Source organism: Callithrix jacchus, chromosome 1 (assembly GCF_049354715.1).
Source record: "Callithrix jacchus isolate 240 chromosome 1, calJac240_pri, whole genome shotgun sequence".
NCBI classification, from domain to species: domain Eukaryota; kingdom Metazoa; phylum Chordata; class Mammalia; order Primates; family Cebidae; genus Callithrix; species Callithrix jacchus.
Window position 1 is genome coordinate 1,066,475 of NC_133502.1, and position 23,540 is coordinate 1,090,014.

Sequence of the window (23,540 nt, forward strand, 5' to 3'; positions counted from 1 at the left end):
TTAATGCAAAGTCACTTACAGTCTTTATCGTACTTGGTGTGAATATCTTTACATTTTCTTGCTGAAATATTAATGTTTTATTAGAGTGTTACTTTAGACTCGTTAAAGGTGTTTCATGGTAAACAGTTAATAAAGCATATTACCAACTTGACACCTGACCAATTCAAGTTTTTGAATTATATCTGGCCCACGGATTTCAGAAAAGTGTTGTGAACCTGTATTGCTGAAAAAGTAAACAAACTAAAATACATCTTTTGAGCCCTTAGAACACTCCATATTGAATTATGTTCTCTATTATTCAATTACGATATTTCCCCTGCATTCTCTCTCTACTTCCTAATTTTATTTATGCAAGTGTCTGCATTTTGGTTTCTTTTCTCTCATGTCTTTTTGGGCAAAGTTGTTTTATTTTCATATATGTGTGTAATACATACACATATATAAAAATAAAATGTACAAACATATGTACATACATGTAGGTACATGCATAATGTTTACACATATATTCACATGTATGTATGCACATATGTGTTTATTACACATATGTACATATACATATATACACACATATAACATAGATATTGTGTGTATATATACGTGCATTATATATACACACTATATATTATATATAATATTGTGTATTATATTACACACACAACATATATATATACACAATATATAGTGTATTACATATACATACTATATATATATACACATGTATATATATACACACACAACATATATATGTGTTGTGTGTCTAAATAATACACACAGGTATATACATGTGTGTGTATATATACATGTGTATATTATATATACACACAACACATGCATATACACAGTACACATACATGTGTACATGCGTGTACATTACATACATGCACAACACATACTTGTGTACATGCGTGTATATTACACACAAATGCACACAACATATGCATGTATGTACACATGTGTTATGCACCTTATATACACACCTATGTGTGTATGTACACATGTGTATATTATGCTCATATGTATATACACACATGTGTGTATGTACATGTGTGTATATTACACACAAATATGTATGTGCATATGTATGTAAGTATGTGTACATATGCCACAATTTCTCTAATTATTCTTGCCATAATTATTCTAATACATTTTCACATTTTGAATACAATCAACATGCTCAAAGGTCGCACCTGACAGTTCAAGCTTGTGCTTTGGACTTCTAATGCAGTTTTCAAATTTAACAATTCCAAACTGACCCTTTGTATGACTGTGTTCTTCTCTTCACATATTTCATGGCTGGATGTTTGGTAATCCCCATTTTTCAACTTGTGTCTCAATTTTTCAGAGAGGTCATATTCAAAGAGACCTCTGTCATATTCAAAGAGATAATTCTTAAAAAAATCCATTATAGCATTATACTATTTGCATTTATATTATTTATTTTGCTCATACCTTTATTTCCATGAGTTCAGGAAACATATCTGTTCTTTTTAATATTATATCTCCTTGATACATTACTAGAAGATAATGAGGTGTTTTATAAATGTTTCTTAAAGGCTAGGCTCTTTCTAGCCTTTAAGTTCTAAGTGGCTCACACTTGTAATCACAGCACTTTGTGAGGCTCAGGTGGGACGACCACTTGCTCTGGCCATCTAGACTCCATCTCTACTGAAGAAGAGGAAGGAGAAGGAGAAGGAGAAGAAGAAGAAAGAAATAAGTAAAAGAAAACAAAGTTATCCAGGCATAGTGGCAGCATGTGCCTGTAGTCCCAGCTACTCAGCAGGCTGAAATCAGAGGATAACTTGAGCCCAGAAGGTCGAAGCTGCAGTGATCCATGATCATGCCACTGCACTCCAACCTGGTCAGCAGAGGGAGATCCTGCCTCAAAAAATAAATTAATATAAAAATAAATAAATTCTTGTTAAATGCTAAATAGTTGTTGAAGAAATGTATCAATATAAACAAGACTATTTGGTGCCTTTATACTTAATAAATATTTAAAAAATATTTGTTTTTATAAAATACAGGATCTTTTACACCTTAAAACAATTTTCTTTGTTCATTTGTTTTAATATATCAAATATCTGTAAGACTTTTAAAAAATTGTGGGGCTCTAAAAAATAATTTTTCTTAGGTGATACCCACACTATGCTATAAAATTTAAGTAAATGTAGAAGTCTACTTTTATATTTTGTTACATAAAATTGACTTTTTATGGATAATTTCCTCACTTTCTATTTTAGAATCACGTAATTTTATGTAATTATAGCAGTTACATTTAATAGCTAATTATAACATCGTTATCTTTTCACATTTTTCTACTTAAGTGGAAATAACAACCTTTTTAAGCCTTTCGAGTGGAGACACAAAAATCTTCAAGCAGAAACACTCATTTGACTGATGTACTTCTGAAAACTATTTCTAACAATAAAATAGCACTAAATCTGATAATTTTTTACTTCTGCATATCATATCATAGATGTTGAAGATGATACAGGAAATTGAAATTGTAATTTGACTGAAATGTCCAATTAGATGCAATTACATGGGAATGTTTACATCAAAAGTCATGAGAAGAATTGATTCTTTCCTACTTAATCTGCATTCCACAGAGAAGAAGGATATAGCAAAATCATTGGTGTATTACAGAGATCTGTACATTCTGTATCTTCTCCACAAATTCTTCCTAACATTGTTTTCCATGGGAGATTTTGGCAAAAGAACTTCCCAAAGACGGAATAGCCTTTTTAAAAAAAGACAAGGGCCCTGTAAAAATTATTTTTTTAAAACAGGAAAAATACAAAAATATTACAAATAATGATTCAGAAGCAATAGGTAATAGCCATTTGTAAATTGGAGTTAATATGTGTTTCTGCAAACTCTGCATTAAGAGAAATGCATTATTCATAAGTTTTCCTTTTTCATACATTTATAGTAGTATTTTCTTGTTACATCTTTAATATTAGTATTTTCTATGCACATGATTTTTAAAATAATGTATTTATTTTGTTATGCACTGTACACAGAAATATGTAAAATTTTTATATAGAATATATATTTCAAAAAAATAAAAGTACAGAATGAATATTAAAGTTAATTAGGAAATAAGCTCTTTTTTAAAAAAGTGTTACTTCTTAATTAGGAAAGTAGCTATATTCTAGATTTATTTATTTAGTATTAGGTTGATGAAAAAGTAATTGCGGTTTTTGCCATTACTTTTCATCAACTTAATACTTGTCAGCATAGGCTCTATGAACAATATTATTAGATTTTTTAATATACTTTAAGTTTTGGAATACTTGTACAGAACGTGCAGGTTTGTGACATAGGTATACACGTGCCATGTGGTTTGCTGCATCCATCACCCTGTCATCTACACTAGGTAGTATTAGATAATATTACATTAGGTAGTATTAGGTAACATTAGATAATTTCTAATATTATTAGATTAAATGAAATTCTTCATGTATAAGCACAGTGTATGTGTATAATTTACTTTTCATTTCTAGCCCAAAGTTTTCTTAATTTTTTTTTTAAATAAAAGTACCCAGTTAGATTCATGTTGCAAACAATCCACTGACAAACAACACTTCCAGGGGGCCATAGTCTGAAACATTTAAACTCAATACTTGTATATAAACCAACCACTCTGCCTAGGCCTGTATTCACAAAGTGGTCCATTTTGCTTGCTATATGGCTTGCAATATGCTTTCTTAAATTGGCCAGTCCACTATACAGCTCCTCAAACATGTTCCACAAATGCATCCTCAGCAGTAAGGAGGGGGAATGGAAAGCTAGCACAACACAATATGGTCCGTCTCATCTGCTTAGAATGAAAAGTCAAAACATACTTATTTCTTCATAATTCATTCTTAACATGTATGCAAATGTACTCTCTATATTCTTCTTTGTTTTAATATTCAGTGTTTCTCCCAAAACTCTTTGCTTAAACTTGATATTCTGAACAGTTATGTCACAGTAAGTTTCATACAATCCTAATTAGTTATCAGCAACATTTAAAAATGGTACCATAAACAAATTCAGTAAAAAATATTTTAATGAAAATATGCACTATTGATAGATCTTGTAATAGTTGTTTAAAATAGACGATTACTTACCCTAGATATTAAAGTAAAAAATTACCCAAATATTAGTATTAGCAATTCCTTGAATCTCTTTGCAAAAATAAATAAATAAGGCACTATTTTTAACTGCTAGCCTAGTGCAGGAAGCTGCTTCTATGTGATAATTAACTCTGACATTAAATTATTTTAAGTTAGAAAAAGTTTTGAGATAGCTTAAGATAGGATATGCAGTTGATGTGTCCAGTACTTCTATTAATCAGCGTTAGTTTAATATACAACATTTAGACGCACTCTATGTACCAAATAGTGTTTATGTGAACATCGAGAAGTGATTGGCCACAAGAGAGAACTGGTCATAGAAAAGTGCTGAAAATGGGTGGAGACCAATACTCTCTATGCAGCTATTACAAGAACTTATTTCAATAAATTGGATCTTTTACACCGTCAAATTTGCTTGGCAAGGAAAACATTCTTTTTTCAAAAAAAGATAGCACCAAATAAATCACTGGAAATTTATCCAATTAAAGAGAAAAACCTGATATACCTTTTTTCAATTTCCATTTTCATTCAGCCACAATTACTTAGGATGTAAATTGCTTCTCAATGTATTTTGTCATTGCCAGGACACACTTTTACGCCTTCCAGCAGTAATATTAAAAATGCTAGTACTATGACCTGACAATGTTCAGAGCAATGCAAAATTAATGCATTCCCCAAAACCCAAGCATAAAGGAAAAGGAAACAATTTGCAGAAAGGCAGAAAATGATGCAGGATCAGGATGATGGCATTCATTGCACTCCAGTTTCTTCTACACACACACACACACACACACACAATTTCCTAGTAATGGTTCATGGTGATAGTAAGGACATAAATATATATTTATTAGGAGATTAGTAAATGTATGCTGTTCCATCCTTGTGTACCAGCCATGACTGTAAACAAAGGTAAACACAATGCAATTGAGGAGTTGGGGAGTAAGGTAAAGAAAGGATACTACCTAATTCACATGATCAAATTAGTATCTTTGAAAATCATTCGAAGTTGCTAATCAACAGGTATAAAATTTAATATATGCAGATGAATAAAATCTAAAGTTAACAATAAAAAAAAAAAGAAAATCATTCTGGCTTCAGAATGGAAAATGGGTTAGAGAGGGCTATAAATCAAAGTAATGAGATGTTAGGATACTTATGATACAGTCAAACCATAAAATAAGAGCAGCGACAGAAAGACTAGAGAAAATAAGTGTATTCAAGTCCACTTTGAGCCAGACAAAGTTATTTTTTCTCTATTTGTTGTGAGTTCTGACATTGACCAAATCTTGGTTGGTTGACAAAACAGATCTTGATATGAAACACAGTTGAAGAGTACTACATAAATAATTAAAGACACGGATTTTTAAACTAGAATCCATGAACTCTGATGGAATACCTAGATAAAATTAAGAGTATCAATATACTGGATGAAAAAAAATTTAAATATCTTCTTTTCACTGACTTCAAACTGGAATCTAGCATTTCATTCATTATGTATTAGGAAACAAACCACAATAGTTTTAATTGTATTGGCAAATTTGTCAGCCATATAAATTATATGTTTATATTACATTGCAGTTCTTACAGATTTATCTAACTATTGTTTACACTCTTCTATTTCTATAACTTTCAAATTACAGTATTTATTTATATATATAGCAGTGTCAGTTGATCTTAGTCATATGTATGTACGTTAATAAACAAGCATATATATTGCTATATCACAAATTTGTTTCATTGAGATTTGATAACTACATTGTAATGTAATTGGCTCCTGTGTAATCTCGGGTATTTTTTTATTATTGGGAAAACAATATTCCATAACTTTCTACTGGCCAATGAAATGTGAAACCCTGCTAATAGTAGGAGAACTGTACGTATTAGCTTTGTTAGCAGAGGCTAACTTTGACCATATGAAAGACCTACTTGAATTTTAGATAGTTTACCACAAGCTAAAACTGATAAATGTTTGTTTCGTTTTGCTTCGTTTTGTTTTTCCTACCTTCACAATTCCGCCTAAGGCTACAGAATATACACACACAGCAAAGTACTGCAAAATTAAACATCAGAATCTGAGGTGTGGCTCTGAATTGAGGGAAAAATTTAAAGAAGTTAGATACATAGAGGAGTCAAGGGAATGGGTAGAAAGAATGTCTACAGCCGGTCATGGTGGCTCAGGCCTGTAATCTCAACACTTTGGGAGGTTGAGATGGGTGGATCACCTGAGGTTGGGAGTTCAAGACCAGCCTGACCAACATGGAGAAAACCTGTCTCTCCTAAAAACACAAAATTAGCCAGGTGTGGTGGTGCATGCCTGTAATCCCAGCTACTTGGAAGGCTAAGGCAGGAGAATCACTTGAACCCGTGAGGCAGCGGTTGCGGTGAGCCAAGGTTGCACCATTGAACTTCAGCCTGGGCAACAAGACTGAAACTCCATCTAAAAAAAAAAAGAATGTCTACAGAGTGTTTTCTTACTAAAGGATGAGGAACTGCTAAGGAGACAATTCCCAAATGCTCCCATGGCAAGAGCTGGAGGGATATTCAAATGAGTTTGAATATATCACTATAATTTACAATGAAATTCTCAATAAATATTTTGTTTAGATCTTTATTTGGGTATATCTTCTATATCTAAAGCAAAAATTATTATTCTGTTATCTTTTTGGTAGAAAAAATATAGCCCTGGTTTCATGCTATATTTTCATGCTGATAGGAAGGGGATAGTGTATGAAAATACTTTCATGCTGACAGTAAGGGCACACATATATATTTATTAAATGATTAATAAATGTATGCTGTTTCATACTAGTGTACCAGACACAATTAGAAACAAAGGTAAACATAGTGCAATTGAGGAGCTGGAGAATAGTTTTTTTTTTTTACCAGAAAAATTGTTTTAAAAAAATTTTATTTTATTGTCAAAAAATTATCCTACTCTTTTGATACAGTATCTGCCTGCACTTGAAAAATAGAATTGAGTCAAGATATGCTAAATGCCATGGAATATAAACCATTGGCACACTTGATCCTAGCTGTAATAGCAGTCCAAACATAATGGTGATAGATGTTGATAGGTAGAAATCTCCATCATTTATCTCTGGAGTCTCTGAGTGTGTGTAATGTTCAGGAAAAAAAATTTTAAACTGATAGTTGAGGATAGCGTATCTCTGAAAACTGAAGGCATTTTTATGACAGGGAAGAGGTCCTTTAAGACAATGGAGAAGCCAACATCATATTATTGGGAATTAATTATGTGTGTATATATGTATATACTTCCTAATTACACCATTTATTATATTGTATATATTATGGTATAATATATAATGATTATGTATTATATATAATATCACTATGGTATATTACAATAATTGGGCAATAGGTATGCTTAATTGATGCTAGGCCCTCTCAGCTGACAGAGCTAGAATATATATGTGTGTAACCCTTCTATATACATGCATGTATAAATATTTCTATATGTATTGATCTGTGTCTATATTAAGCTCAGAATGAGTTTAATTGCTTCCAGGTCTAACCCTTTACCACACAGATCATTCAAAGCTTCTCCCATTTCAAAGCTATAGCTATAGCTTTGGAACCAGGGATCCTGGGAGAAATGGCTTAATCTAGGATGGGGCAAGGCTGTACAAGATGAGCATTTTATAGTGACAAAATATAAGACTTACTAAAAATAAAATGGATAAAGTCATATCAACAGGACATAGATACTAACTGACAGAGCCCCCGGTGTCCAAAATTGTAATGATTTGAGCATGAAAATAAATAATATTCAATTATACACCAAGTCATACAAATAAATATTTATGAGCTAACAGTAATGCAAATACAAATTTTAAATAAATAAATAGAGAATGGACAACTCTCTATTGCAGAAATCAGAAATATTCCAAATTATATACTCATAATACTGTGCTCAAAAGAAGTGAACAAATAACTCTCCACTCCTTAATTGTTGGTTGCTCACAGCAACTTATTTTTACAAAGGGATGAATGAAAAGGGAGAACCAGAAAGAGAATCTGCCTCACCCTTCAGTTATCCACCTTTCTCAAAGCTTGCAGCCAACAATTGGCTGTCACTAGGTCAGATGACTGTCACTGAATGAATAAATGATAGAAAAATGGACAAATTCTGGGTGTACTTCATGCACTAGAGCTTCCCATGGGTGGATCCAGGCAAGTAAGACCACATTTTTGCTTAGCTATGTGTATTTTCTCTGTCCTACTTTTTTTACTACTTGTACCCAAAAAAAGCACTTAAAAAATATCTTGCACAAGAATACTCCTTTCTGGCCATGGTTCTAAAAATTCAAACTAAGTCAATCCTAAGAAAAAACTCTGACCCATTAAAAGTTAATGCATTTTAAAATTCTGAGCCCCTCACTTGTATGTGTGCTTTCAGTCCTAGGAGAGGGACCCTGTTAATGTCTTAAAGTGATCATATGGTTTTATAAAAATCTGTAATAAAAATACAATAATTATACAATATTGAGTAAAACTGCAGTATCTTTTCACTCTAACTTCATTAACAGTATCTTCTCATCCCATATGGGAACCTACTGCATTTTTGAGAACCAAGATATTACTATTAATACCACACATTGCACCAACTTAGCATTGGATTGTGTAAGCAAGGGGCTACAGGTTGGAAGGTAACATAAATGGGTTCTTTTGCACTGTTGTTGCAAGTGGAAATATGTCAGTAATAAAGGGAAACAATGTTTAAAATGTATGAAACCAGCACTACTCTGTGGAGAATACTGCTAACCATAAAACTGCAAGAATTTGGAACCTTGTCAAAGGTTGGTGATTTAAAAAAGCTAGCTCCTTTCTCAGCCTGGACAATAGAGCAAGACTCCATATCTACATGATTTTTAATTAGTCAGGCATGGTGGCACGAGCCTGTAGTCCGAGCTACTCGGGAAGCTGAGGCAAGAGGATTCAGCCCAGGAGATTAAGGCTGCAGTAAGACAAGATGATGCCACTACTGCACCCCAGCCTGGGCAACAGAACAAGGTCTGGTCTCTAAAAACAAAAAACCCCCACTCTATTCTGTCAGGTCAATGATCAATAATAATGGAGTATATGCCATTATAACACCATATGTGTGTGTGTGTGTGTGTGTGTGTGTGTGTGTGTGTGTGTCTGTGCACATATTTATCTTCTTTCCCTTTATTGATGGAATCTCATTACAATGATCAGAGTTTCGTATCCTGCTCCATTCCTAAAAACTGTAAAAATATCAGTAAGTCACACATTTCACCTATCCCAACTATTTATAATAAAAAACAAGTTTCAATCAACCATGCTAAAGGAAATACTAAGTTACTTTCCTTCTACAGATCATGATATTAAAAGTAAACATCAACTGAAAATGAGATTAAAGAGTATTCAGGAATAAAAAATAAGAAAAAGAGTACTGTAGAATTGTGTTAGGCAGATTATTTTCCTAGATTTTGTGATTTTTATAGCACTAGTGGAATTACAAATGTATAATGGGGTGGACATGTTGGTTCACGCCCATAATTCCAGCACTATGGGAGGTCAAAGCAGGTGGATTACTTGAGGCTGGGAGGTCAAAGCAGGTGGATTACTTGAGGCCAGGAGTTCAAAACCAGCCTGGCCAACATGGCAAAACCTGTCTCTACTAAAAATACAAAAATTAGCTAGGTGTGGTGGTGCACACCTGTAATCTCAGCTTAGTTGGGAGGCTGAGGCACAAGAATTGCTTGAACCTGGAAGGTGGAAATTGCAGTGAGCCATGATGGTGCCACTGCAGTACAACCTGGGTGACAGAGAGATTCTCACAAAAAGTATATATAATAGTGTGCTTTTTAAAATTTTACATAAAAATGTAACAAAGTACAGTAGAGGCAAATAGAAAACCAACAGTGGAATGGTAGATTAAAATGAAAACACATTCACAATTGCATAGAACCCAAAAGGCCTCCTGTTTTGTCCAACATGGTAGCAACTAGTCTTATGTGGCTATTTCAATTTAAAGTAATTGAAATTTTTAAATAACTAAACGTTTAAGTCCTCAGCCACATTAGCCACATTTCAAGTTTTCAATAGTGACCTGTGGCCAGTGGCTATCATGTAGTAACACAGTGCAGAATAGAACATTTCCATCAATATATAAAGTTCTATTAAACAATATTTTCTAAATATCCCAATTATAAGGCAGGAATTATCAGATTGGATAAGAGAACAATATGAAACTATATGTAATGAACCCTCTTTAAATATAAAAACACAAATAAGTTAAAATTAAAATGTAGATACAAACATCCAGAGACTTAATCTCCTGCCCCTTCAATCAAATTCCATGTCATTGAGGTCCATCTTGACAACATGTATGAAATTACATTCTCTCACTCCCATAGTCTGATACCTACCAATGCCTGTATCCTTTTATCTTTCTTCTTATTGATTTTATTTTTATAGTACTTTCAATAGCACTTCAAAATGACATGTATATTTAATTTTCTGTCTCTTCTCTCTAACAGGCAAATTCTACTAGAGTAGGTATAATTACTCTTTCTTTTGAAGCACATATACTAAGAAGCCAGAACAGAGGCTAGAAAATAGTAGACACTCAATAAATATCTATTACATTAACTAATTAATTTTCACACCTGAAGCTCAGCACATCATGTTGCTGGAGAAAAATACAGCTGTAATTTGAAGTATACATGAAGGATGCAATGAGAAATATTGCTAAATTAGCGCCTAATATGTCATACAAAGATATATTTTCACTTCAGTAAAAATTTCATTTTTCCAGAAAGTTACACATTAAATATATTTATTAGAAATAAAAACCTATTTTTTAAAGATGCATTAAAAAAACAAGATATAAGTAAAGGTTTAGTAGGTTTTCAACAGGAATTTAGGGACCTGGGGATAAAAAGAAGAGTAGAAATAGCAGTGAGGCATGAAGTGTATGATCATCTCTTTTCTTTTAGAACTCTTGGGAACTCCTTAGAGATGAAACTTCAGGCAAGGGCTGAAAATAAAATATATTGTATTCTGCTAAAAGAATTATCAGATCAGAATTGAAGATCCTCAGTACAAACAACATAAACTGATGGTGTCCTGTAGGTAATGCCGCAAAGCCTACTGTGAGTCCACCGAAGTCACCCAGTAAGTCACTGAATCAGGGAGGATTTTGAGTACTGCTTGTTCTAAGTGTCAGCACCTATTCACTTTGAGAGGGCAGTTTAAAAGAGTTTGACAGAGACATACTTTCTTTCTTTTTGCCCATCAACAAAAAAAAATAGAGGGGGGACATTACAAGATCCATGAGTTTGTCTTTTTCATCTGAAGACATTTGTTTCTTTCCTATTGTACCAATAAAATGTCCCTGAAAAACCATCTGTCATCCATGAAGAAGAATAATGATGTCTTTGAAAAATTCTAACGAAATGATTAGCAAATACAGCAGGAGAATTAACAGAGATAGCAGCATCAGAAATGTGGAGGAGGAATTGTAAAATAACCCAGGCACTCTGCACTATTGCTCCTCTACCAGTGGGGGTGGTGAACACTGTTACTTGCTCAGAAAGTTATTTGCTGAACGTCAACTGGCCAAGTTGTTCTATCTTTCTGTTTTTATCATGATTCATTAGAATTTCAAGCGGCTGGGAAGAACCACACAGATGTAGAGATAAAATCTCAATCTTGGAAAGAGAAGACAACAAAATACTGACATTTTCAAATGAAAACCCTTCATCTAGGAATTTATTTGGTGTTGTTCATGCAGAAGGTGACCTCTTGCTATGAAGAGCCAAACTGTTGTATTCCAATAGAACTGTCAAGAAGGAACACTGGGCTGGTCCTTTACAGAGGGCCATAAAGAGTTGACTTTAAAATAATGCTGCTTCCTGCTCTTGGGAATCTCTTAACAACTACAATCCGTTCTGCACACAGATAGCTGAACAGCAAAGAATGGACAAATCCTAATGGAATTAAGTTTTTAGAAGTGTCTGTGTGTGTTTGTGTGTGTGTGTGCCAGACAGAAAACTAAAATTATGATCTAAAAAATAAGAACAAGATCTCTATTTCTCACATAATACTGAAGTACTAAAAGAGATATACTGAAACTTGGTAGTTGTTTCTTTTCTTAAATGGCATGACTATTATTTATTAAATATTTTTTCCTTTCTCTTTGCTATTGTTCTCCAATCCCCAATAAAGATAAAACATACCCTATGTTAATATAATTTATTTTAGCATTTTAAGTAATTTGAATTAAAATCTATAATAAGCTAATTATTATAGTGCTTTGAAAACAAAGAAATTGATGCTATTATTCTTTTTAGGTCTCACAGTTACTTAGAGGGGGAACTTCTAAATATAAGTACATGTCATTATATTTAAAATTTAGTATTATTTTCTCATGAGAAGAAAAATGAAAGTGGCCAGAGAGCTGAGTCACCCATCCACTCATTTATTCATCTTACAAATATTTATTGTGCCTTGACTCAGAGACAGGCATAGTTCTAGGGACTTGGAGAATACATTACTAAACAAAGTGATTGAAGATTATTGTTTTGTAGAGTGTATATTCTAGGGTGAAGAATATGAAATAAAGAACATAATAAACACATGACATGTTTACTGAGGTAGCATTTCAAGAGCTGGGGAGGGGTGGGAAAAGGAAAGAGAACAGGGGCTTCACAGAGCATTATGGAAATTGCAATACAGGAGGTGTCAGGGCTTGTTATGATCTGGGATAAAAGACACATGAATCCTAGTGACTTCAAACCTAGTGGCAAGGTTTATGTGTTGAGGGCTGGGAAGATTGTTCAGCGACTCCTCCTTCTCATTTGATGATGGAGGCAAAAGATTTAGTAAAGTCTTGCCTCAGTGCACAGGCCCTCTCTTAACCCTGTGGTGGTAAAGGCCTGGGGTTGGTGCTGCTTTATGCTGACAGCAATACTCAGACTCATTTATTTTAATTCATTGGCAGATAAATGTCTTTAGCCTGGGTGTGTATGCTTTATCTTGACCACTATTTATGTGTTGAAAGAATTCTGTAGAAGCAGCCTTCTGTACCAAGAGCACTGTACCTTCACATGTTTACTTCATCTTTTTATGGGAGAAGTGCAAAGTGCCCAGCACCTCTGAATTATTAAGTTATGAATAAAGCATCATAGTGTTCAGAATATTTCACTATCTACCATGATGTTTGAAGACAGATGGAATACTTTAATTTAGATTATAATCTTGATACCCATGCTTGATCAAGATATTTATCTCAATTATAGAGCTTTGTTATTTCATTCTCACACTTCACAATTCTATAAAGACATACTTGACAGGAGGCTGAGGCAGGAGAATTGCCTGAACCCAGGAGGTTGCAGTGAGCTGAGATCGCGCCATTGCACTCCAGCCTGGGTAACAAGAGCGAAACTTCATCTCAGAAACAAAAAAAAAAGAGACATACTTGATAGTGGGTAGTTGATAAATTAAAGAGTTTCTTTGGCCCCTAGTTCTGCAGGTTATATGGGCTTCTGCTTCTGGAACGGCCTCAGGAAACTTACAATCATAATGGAAGGTGAGTAGGAAGTGGACACATCTTCACACGGCCAGCAGGACAGAAAGAGGGAGAAAGGGGAAGAGCTCTACACTTGTATTTATTTATTTATTTATTTAGACTGATCTCACTCTGTCAACAAGGCTGGAGTATAGTGGTGCAATCAGCCTACTTAAGCCTCAAACTTTTGTGCTCCAGTGCTCAATCCTTTCACCTCGGCTTCCAGACCAGCTTGGATCACAGATGCATGCCACTGAACCAGGCAAGATTTTTGTATTTGTAGAGATGAGGTTTTGCCATGTTGTCCAGGGTGGCTGGGAATTCCTTGGCTCAAGCAATCCACCCACTTCAGCCTCCCAAAGTGCTGGAATTACAGGCATGCACCACTGCACTCAGCCACTGCATGCACACTTTCAAACAACCAGATCTTGTGAAAACTCACAAATGAACAGCAAGGTGGAAGTCGGCCCCCATGATCTAATCACCTCCCACCAGATCCCTTTTCCAACACTGGGGATTATAATTTGACATAAGATTTGGATGGGGATACACAGCCAAACCATATCAAGAGGCTAACAGAATAGGCTGTTTTACTTTCTTGTAACATTCCTAACTGCTAAAGTCATAAGGTATTGTACTAATTTCCTAAGGGTGCTCTAACAAATTATCACAAATTTGGTCATTTAAAACAACAGAAATGCATTGTCTTACAGTTCTGGAGGCCATGAAATCCAGCATACCAGGTCCCCTCTGGGGGATTCAGGGAAGAATCTGTTTTTGTTTGTTGGTTGGTTGGTTTATATTTATTTGTTTTGCTTCTTTTAGATTCTAGTTGTTGCCCTGGCATTCTCGGGCTTGTAGCCTCATCACTCCAATCTCTGAGACCAGCTTCATGTTGTCTTCTGTGTGTGTGTCTGCATGAAATCACCTTCGCCCTTCTCTTACAGGCACACTTGTGATGTCACTTAGGATCTACCTCAATAATCTAGGATAATCCAGGATATGGCTCTTTCTGTTTAGTTTATTATTGTTTTAATTATCTTTTTTGAGACGCTGTCTTGCTCCGTCCCCCTGGGTGGAATACAGTGGCGTGATCTTGGCTCACTGTAACCTCCACCTCCTGGGTTCCAGCAATTCTCCTGCCTCAACCTTCTGAGTAGCTGGGATTATGGGAACCTGCCACCACAGCTGGCAAATTTCTGTAATTTTAGTAGAGACAGGGTTTCACCATGTTGGTCAGGCTGGTCTCAAACTCTTCATCTCAAGTGATCTTCCCTACTCAGCCTCCCAAAGTGCTGGGATTATAGGTGTGAGCCACTGCGCCCGGCCTATTTATTTTTGATACAGGGTCTCACTCTGTCACCCAGGCTGGAGTGCAGTGGCACAATCTCAGCTCATTGCAACCTCACAGGCTGAAGTGATCCTCCTACCTCAACCTCTTGAGTAGTTGGGTCTACAGGTGACAGCCATCATGTCTAGCTAATTTTTGTATTTTTTGTAGAGATGGGGTTCCACCATATTTCCCAGGCTGATCTCATACTTCTGGACTGAAGTGATCCACCCACCTTTGTCTCCCAAAGTAGTTCTCTCCTCAGACCATTAACCTAACCTTTCACCTTATAAGATACATTCCTAGGTTTTATGAAATTGATGTGGTTATCTGAAGGAGGGACCATTTTTCTTCCTGACACAAGTAGGATAAAAACAAAACCCAACTACCTACTGGAGGAAACTTAGATGTTACTACTTTGACAAGAGAAAAAGTGGCAAAGCAAAGGCTGTAGGAAACACTGAGGAGCTTTTCAGTAGAGAAACTGCCAGTGTTATGTTCCCTTTGCCATTTGTAGATCCAGACTTTCAGGATCTTATCTTTACCAACTTTTGGAATTAAATATATTTACATCTTTCCATAAATTATTAGGAATGCTGAAAATAACAGATTCTTGACCCATGATGTGAAACCATAAAACAACTAAGTGTATACATGGGATAGGAAAAAAATTAAACTGTCTTTTTCTTTGTAAGTCTTATTTAAATATTTATGTTTTATAAGAGTAAGCTTCATATAATTATGTTCCATTATATCATTTTAGCAAAAATATGCCAATATATTTTGAAAGATATTATGTGCTAGACACTATTAGAATCTTCACGTATTAAGCTATTAAATATACTCATCAACTTAACGAGGAAAGATGTTATTATCCTCATTTTTCACATGAGGATCCTAATATGGAGACATGCTGGGGGTGGGAGTAATGCTACATTCAAGTCAATTTGCACAAAGTCCTACAAGATTTTCTCAAACACGAACTTCTGAATTCTGCCCTCTTGACTACTGCACTAGACTAAGAGTGAAGTTAGTGAGACAAGTAAAATGAGATATATTTCTTTTCTTTTCTTTTTGAGATGGAGTTTTGCTCTTGTTGCCCAGGCTGGAGTGCAATGATGTGATCTCAGCTCACTGCAACCTCCACCTCCACTGTTCTCCTGCCTCAGCCTCCCAAGTAGCTGGGATTACAGGCATGTGCCACCATGCCTGACTAATTTTATATTTTTAAGTAGAGACAGGGTTTCTTCATGATGTTCAGGCTAGTCTCAAACTCCCGACCTTAGGTGATCTGCCTGCCATGGCCTCCCAAAGTGCTGGAATTACCAATGATAGCCACTATACCCAGCCACATATTTATTTAATAGAAACATTTTAACTTATTTATTTGGAGAGAAATGGATGTAGCAACAGCATTATGCTGAATAGTCAGTCAAAGCCCTCTTGCCTCCCCAATCCCAAATAGTGAATACATCTAGTCATTCTCTTTTCTTCAATTTTACCAAAATTAGGTTGAAATGTTAACTGTCAGCCAGGCGCGGTGGCTATACCAAAATGAGGTTGAAATGTTAATTGTCGGCCAGGCACAGTGGCTCACGCCTGTAATCCCAGCACTTTGGGAGGCCAAGGCGGGTGGATCACTAGGTCAAGAGATCGAGACTATCCTTGTCAACATGGTGAAACCCCGTCTCTACTAAAAATACAAAAAATGAGCTGGGCATGGTGGCGCGTGCCTGTAATCCCAGCTACTCAGGAGGCTGAGGCAGGAGAATTGCCTGAACCCAGGAGGCGGAGGTTGTGGTGAGGTGGAGATTGCAGTGAGCTGAGATCGTGCCACTGCACTCCAGCCTAGGTAACAAGAGTGAAACTCTGTCTCAAAAAAAAAAAAAAGAAATGTTAATTGTCATATTTAGGTTTTATAACATTTTTATTTAAGTAAATTGTAGGACCTATCAACATCATAAAATAATTTTAAAATTTTAGAATGTAATGTATTCATTTTAAAAATGGATTTGTTTTAGTAGTACATATTGCCTATATCTTATAATGGTGTAAAATCTATTCACATGCAAAACTGAGATTATGAACCCTATGATATATGAAATTATATAAGGAAGGAAAGAAAAGTAATCACTATTGGGTTCCTATTATAAGCCAGGCACTTTTCACTGCAAGGTAGAGTGGATGAAGTAGTCATTTTATAATCTAATACACGTACATATACATATATATTTAAAAGAAATATATATATAATAAAAATATATATACACATATATTTACACATATACATACATAACATACACACACAGCCATACATGTGTGTATATATATGTTTATAGACATATAAATACATACACATACAGATATATATATACACACATATACATATATACATATATGTCTACACTAGTAGAAAAAACATATATATGTTTTATATATACCATATATATATATATATATATACACATTTTTTTCTACTGGTTTGTTTTCTCTGGAGATCCCTGACATAATAGTTTAGCTTGCTAAGTAAATCGTATACAAAAATGCATATGTGTATATATACACACACACACATATTTTTGTATACGATTTACATAGCAAGCTAAACTATTATATCAGTATAATTATATATACACATATGTGTATAATTATATATACACAAAATACCTTGTGTCGGCTGGCATAAGAATGTGTCTCTCTCTCTTTCTTGCTCTCTCTCTCTCTCTTCCTCTCTCTCTTTTTCTTTCTCTCTCTCTATATATATACATATAATACACATGTATTTATATACATGGCTATGTATGGATGTGTGTGTATATGTCATATATGCATATATATATGTATACGTATACACACACACACACACACAGAGAGAGAGAGAGAGAGATTTTGTTTATCTCATGAAAGGGGGCAAGTCCAAAATCTGTAGCTTACTACAGCAGTCTGAACACTCTAAGTCAGCTGATATTGTAGAAATTCTTCTTTCTCAGGGAACCTAAGTTTTGTTCTCCAGGCGTTTAACTAATTGGATGAGACCCACACATATTATCCAGACAATCTCCTTTCTTTAAGTCAACTGATTGTGGAAGTGAACCATATTTACAAAATACATAACCCAAGACCTAGATTAGTGTTTGAACGAATAAATAGGTGCTATAGCCTTACCACATTTATAGATCCAAGTAATGACCACACCTATTTTTCTTTATGTGGAGGGAATACATTTATTTACTTAAAATTATGTGCTCTCTTCTATCATGATATTTCCATCACAGCTTTGCTACTCACTAAAAGGAAAACAAAATGGTGGAATACTTTTACAAATTAGTATCAGTTTTCCTTTTCTATTTCATACTCTTCTTTCATAATTTCCCAATGCTGTTTCTTCCTTCCCTATTTAAAGAACAATTGTTTGCAAACCAAAGCTTGCAATCAAAGCTTCTGTTAAAAGAACTAAGCCACAACAATTCTTTTGTAATTCTAAGAAAAAAAAATGACAAGGATTTTGACAATTTTACAAAACGGCATGTTACACCTTGCTCAGGCATCCTTAGTTTTTCTTCTTAGATTAAACATAATGGAATTTTATGGCTTTAAACCATGCTTTTCTTGTCACATAACATTTAAGACGAGCCTGCTGTCTTTGTTCAGCAAGCTTTAAACATATAAAGATAAGATGTTATCTGTTCCGTAATGACTAATTTTAACAATGAACTGTGGGAGGGTTAAATATAGGCATCAGCATGCCATTATATATAATCAGTAACAGTGGGTACAGTAAGAACATGGAAAATAGCTGGAGGATAAGTTTATTAAAAGCATCGTGGCTTGAACAAAGTGGAAAGAATGTAATGTTTTGACTGATGGAGTCTCTCTTTCAAATCCCTATGGAGATAAAGCTAAATTAGTTTCAATCTTGTCTGCATCTTTAGTAGATATGCACAGAGCTTTAGGGTTCGCCACAAGAGAAAACAAAAGAAGAAATAACCTTCTAAATGTTATGAATGAAGTTGTTAATGTGTAAGACAAATAAATATGCTATTCATGTCAGAACATGATGTCTCTGAGCAGCAGTACTTGAATAATATTCACAACCATGTAAGGGTCATTCCCAGATTATGATCATTTAAGCTTGAATTGTCTTTTCATTTGACATATAAGAATTGGATTCTCCGCCAGGTGCGGTGGCTCACGCCTGTAATCCCAACACTCTGGGAGGCTGAGGCGGGCGGATCACAAGGTCATGCGATCCAGATCATCCTGGCCAACATGGTGAAACCACATCTCTACTAAAAATACAAAAAAATTAGCTGGGCGTGGCGGCTCCTGCCTGTAGTCCCAGCTACTCGGGAGGCTGAGGCAGGAGAATTGCTTGAACCCGGGAGGAGGAGGTTGCAGTGAGCCGAGGTTGCGCCACTGCACTCCTGCCCGGCGCCTGGTGATGGAGTGAGACTCTGTCTCAAAAAGAAAAAAAAAAAAGAACTGGATTCTCAGTCAGGCCTAGTGGCCCACATCTGTAATCCCAGCATGTTGGGAGGCTGAGGTGGGTGGATCACAAGGTCAGGAGTTAGAGACCAGCCTGACCAACATGGTGAAACCCTATCTCTATTAAAAATACAAACATTAACCAGCTGTGGTGGTGAATGCCTGTAATCCCAGCTACTCAGGAGGCTGAGGCAGAAGAATCACTTGAACCTGAGAGGCAGGAGGCAGATGTTGCAGTGAGCTGAGATCATGCCATCGTACTCCAGCCTGGGCAACTAAGCAAGACTCAGTCTCAGACAAAAAAAAAAGAGTGGGGGGGATTCTGTTTAAATACTTTTTTACAAAAATAATTGACCAGGAAGTCTAAAAGTTTTAAGCATTCCTAGTAATTTTGCTACTGCTTTCTTCCCTCAGAAAAATAAAACTAAGACAGCCTTCAAAGTAAGGTAAAAAAAACAAATTAAGGTTAAAAACCAAAGCCATAAAAAAGAGCAACATTCTGTATTTCTGTCACCCTAGCACCAGTAGGCCTGCAGATAGTTCTGATACTTAACATACCTGTTCTTTCTTCTGCGTATCCTTGTGAAAGTCAATGATAGATAAAGGTGCCTGATCTCTAATCGGACTCCCATGTCTACTGAATGATATTCTTCCCTTTGAGTTGCTTTTGTAGCTAACATTATGCTTTTAGAAATTCAGACTGTCTGACTTGGTACCCTTACTTCAACATTTCCTAGCCAGGTGACCTTGGGAAGATTAAGCACACTCTGCCTTGGTGCCATAATTTATAGAACAGGGAAATTTATAAACTCTATCCACATAAAGTTTTTCAGTATTATTTTCTTCTTACCTTGAATTTGTTCCACTTTAAGTTCCTTTAAGGTATTAAACATATTTGCTCTTTTATGCAACCCTAAATTCTTAGGAAAGTTGGTGCATCATAAATTATGGATGGCCTACTTAAGACTATCACTCGCCAAATCTGTGGATTAAGGCCATTCTTAGTTAGACTCCTATCAGATGTTTTTTCCTGCTGTCTTGAAAGAGCTTCTCTTTCACTATTTTGTGTCAATATTGTTAAATAATAGCTAATGTCTTCTAACACTTACTATGTGATGGGCATCGCTAAAAGGTAGCTTCGATAATGACCCTGGACATTCCTACAGAGGGCCATAACACATCAAGGACACTGATCATGGCCAAGATGCCTGCAGAAGCTCTGCTCATGAAAATTCTGAGGCCCTCTCTCCACAGATGCCACAGAAAACTTTTCTTCAAAAGAGCAGTCAACCTCCTCCCTGAGCCCTGTCAGCATGTCTTGGGAAATCCAGAACTGCCCCACTCATCACTCAGTGTGCTGGTCTCCCATGCTACTTGCTATGGTTTGTTACCTCCTCTCTTATTACTGAATGTGTGTGCATAATTGCTGGTATGTAAAAGCCTTTTAATAAACCATAAATTCAAAATGTATTTCATTGGCAACTGATATGGTTGGCTCTGTGTTCCCATCCAAATTTCCTTTTTTTTTTTTGAGACAGAGTTTTGCTCTTGTTACCCAGGTTGGAGTGCCAATGGCACGATCTTGGCTCACCGCAACCCCCGTCTCCTGGGTTCAGGCAATTCTCCTGCCTCAGCCTCCTGAGTAGCTGGGATTACAGGCACGTGCCACTATGCCCAGCTAATTTTTTGTATTTTTAGTAGAGACAGGGTTTCACCATGTTGACCAAGATGGTCTCGACCAAATCTCTTCTTAAATTGTTATAATCCTCACTTGCCATGGGAGGGAGCTGGTGGGAGAGAATTGAATCATGGGGGCAAGTTTCCCCTGTACTTTTCTCACAATAGTGAATGAGTCTCATGAGACCTGGTAGTTTTATAAAAGGGCAGTTCCCCTGCTCACACACTCTTGCCTGCGACCATGTAAGACATGCCTCTGATCCTCTTTCACCTTCTGCCATTATTGTGAGGCCTCCCCAGCCATGTAGAACTGTGAGCCAATTAAACCTCTTTTTCATTATTAATTATCCAAGTCTTGGGTATTCTTTATTAGCAGCATGAAAATGGACCAATACAACATCTGAGTCAATGTGAAGAGTTAGCACAACTAGGCTGATTGAAACCTAAGAGGATAGTCTGGAACAAGAATGCAATGGATGAAGCATTAGGATTGTTAACGAAAAAGTGACCAAGCCAGATGCCTTGAAGGTAAAAGGTTTGTTTAGTCAAAGATTGAAGACGCACCCTGGAAAACACAAGGCACAGGAGCCTCTGTGACCTGTGCTTTTTTCGAAGAGTTGGGGAACTTCCATATTTAAAGGGGAAAGAGTAAGCAGGAGGCCAAAAAAGAAGGAAAGGTAGGCAGTGAGGCAAATGGTTACATTATTGTGAGGCTCTGATTAGGGCTCCTTAAATACACATTTTATTTGTGAAAAGAGGGAACAGAGGAAAAAGTCAATTATGCATTTGTCTGTACTCAGTACATCTACATTTTACATAAGATAAAGATGTGAAAAGAGGGAGTAGAGGAAAGTCAATCATGCATTCCTCTCAATGTAGGTGCAAGGATGATTTCTGGTCTTGTCCTTGTCCTGTAGCTGTGAAGATAAGCTAGTAATTGACATCATCAGGGTGAGATTCAACAGAACTCAGTTTCAGGCTAGTTTATAGGTAGGATATGTATCCTGAAAGATTTAGGGGCTCACAGTGAATTTCACTGTGAGCAATCTGTGAAGGAGGCCATTGAGGGACATATGTGGCCTTCTATGATTGTGGGAACCTGGCTTATGAATGAGGGTATGACACACATGAAGCTAACAACACAAGCGTTGTTAAATGACAGCTCTGTTTGGAAACAAAAGGAAAGTAATATTGCATGACTCTGTTCCCAAGCTTAACTCTCCCTTTGGCATAGTGAGTTTGGGTCCACAGTTTCGATTTTCTTTCACAGTACTTATTTTGGCCCATAAGGTGGGAGCCCCTGTCTAGAAATGTCAGAGTAAAACAGATGGAAGAAAACAAATTATATGGAACTTGATATCATCAACTACCTAAATGAAGATTCTCTTTACATGAAAAAAAGAATGTTAATTAATAACTACTAACTTTTTTCATTACATGCAATCTAAAAAAGTTCTGATAGAATACATTTGGTCTGAAAAAAATTAGATCTGACAAAGCACATATGAATTGCAGACGTGCTTTGCTTGGGCCAGACACTCTTTCTTAAAAAAAAAAAAAACTGTATTTCACATAAAGTTCCAGATTTTAGGCTACTTCTGGGATATATTATATCCAGCAACACTGAGATACACATGCATTCTATTGGGCAACCCTGAGATACACATGCATTCTATTGTGCAACCCTGTGTGCCAGCTTTCTGTGCCTTTCATTTACTTTCCTGTCTCTTAAGCCTCAAAATTGTCTGCCCATTGAACATAGCTGTTGTTGGTGTATCAGCATGGTGTCATTTCTTTGTACAACTTGCTTTAACTACTGTGGATTAATACCCCAAAACAGCAATAACTAAAAATAATCTCTCAGAATCAGAAATGATTCTTAAATATGGAATAGGATGCATTTGTTTCTTCAAGAAGTTCTAATATAGATAAAATATCACTCAAAGTGAAAGGTGTGAATAAAAAATGCAGGGATATAAAATGTCACCACTTTTGACTTTTCTTTGAAAAGTAAATCATTATTTCTAAGCCCTATGCCTACGTATTGGGCTCCCAACAGTCCAGTAGGAGAAGTTGTATCTAATTAGATTTTCTATACGCATAAAACGCATTTCAAAAACCTGTGGCATAAGACATATCCCACTAGCTTGTAAGCATACTATAGAAAGATAGTGATTTATTAAGAATATGGCACATTAATTGCTTTAATTATACTTAGAAGCAGCATGACACAAAAGTTCTATCAAGGACAAAGGGTAGCAGTGCCTCTTAGAATGAAATTTATATATGATTAGCCACTACCAGACTCATTCATAGTTGTATCTACTCCTGTTTGTTCTCAGATATTCTTTAAGAAAAGTTAATTTCCCCC

The 23,540-nt window shown here is 35.7% G+C and overlaps 1 pseudogene across 1 annotated transcript in view; it reads right to left on the reverse strand.

The window, feature by feature from the left end:
• Nucleotides 1-23,540, reverse strand: part of LOC118152095 (glucose-6-phosphate 1-dehydrogenase pseudogene) — a 152,599-nt pseudogene that overhangs the window by 19,912 nt on the left and 109,147 nt on the right. The window lies entirely within an intron of this gene.